Source organism: Salminus brasiliensis, chromosome 14 (genome assembly GCF_030463535.1).
Source record: "Salminus brasiliensis chromosome 14, fSalBra1.hap2, whole genome shotgun sequence".
Taxonomy (NCBI): domain Eukaryota; kingdom Metazoa; phylum Chordata; class Actinopteri; order Characiformes; family Bryconidae; genus Salminus; species Salminus brasiliensis.
Window position 1 is genome coordinate 30,455,165 of NC_132891.1, and position 6,000 is coordinate 30,461,164.

General features: G+C 43.4%; 1 protein-coding gene across 2 annotated transcripts in view; it reads right to left on the reverse strand.

Moving 5' to 3' along the window:
* The window catches only part of klhl21 (kelch-like family member 21), a 13,893-nt gene extending 10,697 nt beyond the window's left edge, over nucleotides 1-3,196 (reverse strand). Inside the window, exon 1 of one of the 2 annotated variants that reach the window (XM_072696657.1) lies at nucleotides 3,053-3,196. The gene's annotated coding sequence lies outside the window, so the exon portion shown is untranslated. The other variant, XM_072696658.1, reaches the window with a different exon arrangement.
* Nucleotides 3,197-6,000: the final 2,804 nt, after the last annotated feature.

The window sequence follows — 6,000 nt, forward strand, 5'->3', positions numbered from 1 at the left end:
ACATCCTCACAGTCCAACATGATCTACTACAAGGAACACAAATGAAAGATTTGGACGTCTTCAACATCATCGCAAACCTGTGAGCAGATCTTAAATACACTGTCCAAGGGAATCAGTCATTGTCATTGCTGTGTTGTATTTCATCCATATCAATGTGAACCCAAACACAATTCCACATAAGATTGTCTGGAACTCTCCAAAGACAAATCAGCAGCTCAGTAGCCATAAAACTGGCTTGATGAAGCAACCCTCCTGTTCCGTTTATACCTGAGGGGCATTAGGAAAGCTAAATGCCAGAGAGCTGACTTCCACTCTGTTTACCACCTTATAATAGCAGGCAGAATGTGATCCCTTCACCGGCACAGAAGGAGAGAGAGAGAGGGAGAGAGAGACAGAATCATAGCTTGTTGCCACTTTATAAATTCCAGTATAAGCAGTGAGCAGTACTGGTCATCTGATAGCAAATCCCCCCCCGCCCCGCCCCAAAACGTCACATTCCAGCTAGCTATGATCTCGGGAGAAAGTCTGACTGCAGGTTATATCACCAAGATTTCGATTCCTGCATGAGTCACTGCCTAAAGTTAGACGCAACGACCACCGGAAACACCCCTATGATACATATCTTTGTGACCGCGGCAGAAGTCAGATCTGTAGCCGAGCTGTTTACGTAACCACTAGGCTGTAAATGATTACCGAGCTAAATATTGCCAGAGTTACTGAAGGTGTATTTTTTTATTTGAGAGTCATGAAGTGGTGAAGTGACCGTGTTACACTGTTTAATACTATTTTTTTTCCCCCCTCTGATATTCCGGCAGATGTCCCTTCGCAACTGGATGTGTTAGTAACCCGGCTGTGTGGTAAATATTACTCAAGTTAAAACAACCACGTGTTCAGCATGGACAAGATCTGGCCATAATTAGCATCAGTTTCATAGGCCCCAAAAAAAAACCTTGAGGAACTCCACAAGATACGCAAAACCAAACAAACATTTCCCAAGTAATTCCTAATAGTTTCTGCATTAGGATTACAAACTGAATACTAAATCTAGGGTTCAAGGAGTTACATGTTGCACAGGGCCAGCATGCAATAACAGCTCAAACAGAAGTAAAATTAGCTACCAGAAAGCAGATAAAATGACCAGGTCCAACAACTCTTCGCTGTATGCAAAAATAGCTCTAATGTTTTTTTTGGACCGTGCTATATACCATCATTTTAGTGTTTCTATTAAAAAATAAATAAAACACATGGAGAACACTCCATGTGTTGTTCTTCTTAAGAGCCATTTAAGCATCCACATGGTTCATATTCAAGAACCCTTAAAGAACTGTTGTGGAACCTATTCCTGCAACTGGGATCCATCAGCAGAGGAAAACCTCTTTGTTAGGTACTACCGTTCTCTTTTAGGGATCCTGTTGGTCTATAAAGGGTGAGCAACGGGGCCAGAGTCCAGGACAATTTGCCGATTTCCCAGAACTAACAGACCTACTAAACCTGGCAATCAACAAATCAGGTATGCTTCAGTAGGGAAAGCAAAAAAAAATACTCTGCAGGAATCCAGCCCTCCAGGACCAGAATGGCCCACTCCTGGCCAATAACAATAACCGAAAGGTGACAAAAGCCCACAGCCTGATCCAGCAGAAGAGGATTAAACATAGAAATCCATCAAAACCGTACTTCAGAGATTATCCACTTCTGTCAAGACCTGAAACATTACGGTTAGATTGGGTTACTACCTCCGGAAAACAGATCAACTGTTCCTAAACTGAGGATCTTTGCCTTCAGCTTCTCCGCAAACTTCTGAGATGTTTAACCCAACCCTCATGCTAGCGTTACTAAATGTGATCAACAACAAAAACACCACGGCCTAGCCCAGCTCAGACGGCTGCCAGCAGCCCTCTGCTGCACCTGGCTGGGAAACATCACATCACGGCAGCTACTGCCGTTGGCCTGCATACCAGCGGCTCAGGGCCTGGAGCAGCACTGAGCAGCCTCAAGTCCGGGCGCTCCGCGGCCAAGCGTTGGTTTGCCATAAAAAGGCAGCCAAGGGAAGCCCACATTCCCCGTGAAGGGCCCAGCAGGGAGGCCTCCACCGTGCACGTAATAAAGACGAGACGATAAGATCAGCCTTAGCTGTGGAAAACAGGGTCATGGCCTGCAATTCTGAATGGTGGCATCTGCACTTTCAGGGCTATCAGAAGCGTTGCAGACACTGTAGAGTGACAGAGAGGCAAAGATTAGACAGCAGACAACTTTAATCGCAAACTGATATGACCTTATTTCCTCAAACGTCTCAAACGTCTGGCAAATTGTTGATGAAATACAGCGGTGAGAGCACTGGGCTTGTAGGACTCTGCATTTTTGCCACCAGAAACATAAGAAGTGAACAAGTGATGGGATTGTTTTCCATCTAGCTGGAAAAATGGGCTTCAACTGAGGCTTTAAGATACTCCACTATGTTTTCTATCATCTCTTCATGTCAAAAACAGCCTACAGAGCCCCTGTGTTAATCCTCATCCTAACAGCAGCATTGGGATTCTCCACTGTTGGTAAGCCCTACTGAGGAGCCACCACAAGCCTCAGTATGGAGGAGGTGAACCTGGCAGTGGAAGCGTTGTAAAGCTAATACTAACAGTACTGGGCTAATAAACACCTACCTGAAGCATTAGATCAGCAAAAAATACCATGAATAATAATAATAATAATAATAATAATAATATATTCAGTAAAAACAGATGCTCGGTCTGAGGATGAAGGTGAATAAACAACAATGCAGTGTTTAAAACACGTGCTAGCTCCAGGTATCTCACCTAAATGGTGTTAAGCTACGTTAGCTTGCTAACCCCAGAGCAGAGCAGCACATGCAGGCGTGTGTGAGGGCTGTAGGGGCCGTGTGGGGCTGGAGGGAGCGGAGGGCAGCGGAGGGGAGCGGAGGGGAGCCTGGCAGCAGCGCAGCGGACGCTAACGGCACAGCTCACCCGCTTCAAGGAGGAGAAAAAAAAACAACACGCAAGAAGTTAAACCCCCAAACCCGCGCTCACACCCTCACACTTACCGGGTTCACACACGCCGAGCTTGTGGATTCGCTTTGCGCCTCTGTTGGCTCACTGCTTTTCAGCAGCTCCTCGGGTTTTGTGGAGAAATAAACTTTGACGCCGCTCTCGTCCTCCTCCTTCACCCGAGCGCCATGGCTCCTCTGATCCGCTCTGCTCTCATTGGGCGCTGCGTTTACGGCGTGACGTGAGGACAGCTCGCGGTGTCGCGAGAACAACAGCTGCTCAGTTTATATATATATATATATATATATATATATATATATATATATATATATATATATATATAAATACTATTTATACTATACTATTTACTAAACATCTACCTTTTATTAACAGTAAAGTAATAGTATTTAATTATTTAAAATATTATATTTATTCACTTGAATTTATTCTATTCTGTATTTCTTTAATGATTGTTATTAGTTAAAATCAGTGACTGTAAAAAGCTTTGAGTGAACAAAATGTTTATATTTTATGTTTTATTTTTTATGACGTCAATGTATCAGTTATGAAAGACAATTGTTAATTTAAACAGACCGAATAATAATTTAATAATAAATAATTTAGAAAGATTTAAAAAATACGTTTTATTAAAATAAATACACACAAATACTTTGTGTCGTGTATTTTTTATTTTGCATTTCATTTTACTTTTTGCATATTATTTTACTCTGCTTATTTTGTTTTTGTATAATATAATCTGACATATAACCTCTACCGTGTATCATATGTATGTATATCTAACTGTTACAATCATATATATATATATATATATATATATATATATATATATATATATATATATATACACACATACACGACATGGTGTATATATATATATATATATATATATATATATATATATATATATATATATATATAAATCGGAAGAGTATGCAGCTAGATCCCCGAGGTGTAAAGGTTCCAAAGGTAAGCCGTTGTAGAGAGTCCCCTTAGCATGTGTCGCCCTCTAGAGTTTACTTTGCGCAGTACAGCTTGTAATAGTGATTTCTCAGATATCCCGGATCCTGGAAGGGAAACTGGGATGCTGAACACACAACATGATGAACAGACAAATCACACATGCTCCACATAATTGCAGGTACACCAGTGCACCAATCAGTACACAACCAGTGTAAAGCATTACCAGTAACAGGCTTGTAACTGCACCTTTAGGTGCAGTTGAAAGTGCAGTTGGAAGCTTTTACATTACTAAAACATAAACATCCCCAGAAACGGACTATTTGATGAAGTAAAATCATAGTGCTGGTTTAGTTGGTCAACCTGCATGACTAGAACCAATGACCATGGTCCTCTTGTTGCAGTGCAGTCAGCTAGCTGAACGGTGGTAAAGCCATTCAGCTAAGGCTAGCTTTTAGCCTAACACAGATTCCTGCTTACTTCCCCAGCTTTCACTTGTCGTGCGCCGTATTTGATCATCCCCAGAACAGGCAAAGCTGTGGTCAGGAGTTTTCCGATTTCAGCCCTGAGTCACATCACAGCAGTTAAGTCTCTGAGCTACGCTAATCTTCTACCCTTAGTTTTTCACGACTGCAATTTGGCCTGGACAAAAAAGGTGGACAGATGTTTTAGACTAGAGATCCCGTCTAAGAAGAGATTTCATTCCGGGTTCCAGAGAAAGACAGTCGGTTTCACCCCATCTTGCACCTGCGCCGGCTCCACCAGTCATTGTTGATTTAATGACTGTTGATTTAAAGAATGTGCACTGCCACGTTCCTGTTGCCCTGGAGTGCAGATGTTTCCTGTGGGTCCTCCTCCCAGGGGCAAAGCATACCAGTTTACAGTTCTCCCTTTCAGGCCTGCGTTTGGATCCTCGTCTTTTCGCTCAATGCATCCAGGTCGCTCTGACACAGCTTCTTGCCACATGTATGAAATTACTGCCATACCTAGACGACTAGCTCCTGTGTGCTCCGTCTTGTGATGAAGCAGGGTCAGACACACAAATCCACAGACTGCCCAACCACATTTCAGATCTGGGTCTGAGAGGAAACCAAGCATGCTCCTGCACAGACAACACATTTTATAGGGATGGCTCTGGACTCATGATCCATGATGGCCTCTCCAACCCCCTTCAGGATGAAATCCAGTCAGGCACAGAAAATAAAAGGGACAAAACCTACCACGTGTGCTGACTGTGGCAGCGCTGATTATTCCACTTGGCCTGTTATGGGCTCCGCCATGGCTGGATACACCGTCAACTTCATTCAACATGACACACGGGGAGATTTTGGTGAGAATGGATCAGTCAGTGTATGGGCACTGAAGCCATGGGGAATTTTCTTATCACTGGTGTTCGTACGAGTGTGATTCCACCACACAGAAAGGCGATGCTTCCTGAATCTATGGGGAATGTCTCTGGAACAGACATGGCATATGTGGGAGGTGGACCAGCGTGCATCAACGAGCTCAAATTGAGAGCAGTTGTCCTGATGTTGAAATGTGTTTCACCTAACCCATTTACAGGGTTCAGGTTCTAACATTTGGCTAGTTTACCAAGTTTGCTAACTTGGGTGTATCCCAGACCAGCCTCCTTCCTAGCAGTTCATCTGCTGGGTCAACAAAATCTAGCGACGGATGAACTCTGATGCATGTTAATGTGCTCCAGTATTAGCTTAGCACTAACATAGTCTTAGAAATGCTGTAGCTTTAGCTAGGTTAGCTAGTGCACACAAAAAACGTAAGGGCGGTGCTCAGTGCTTTATGGTGTGCCCTCTAGTGGAAGCCTCCAGTAACATGCATGTAGCACATAGGCAAGGCAAGAAGTAACAACCCCCCACCCCAGTTCAGTTTAGGACACTACACTGAACTGATGCTCAGTGAATGAGAGCGGTTGATTGTAAATCCCGCCCACAGAGAACACTGACTGGTCTACTGAGCAAGAAGAGAGGCCAATCAGGGAGCTCTCTGTGTCACTCTTTGTGTCTCA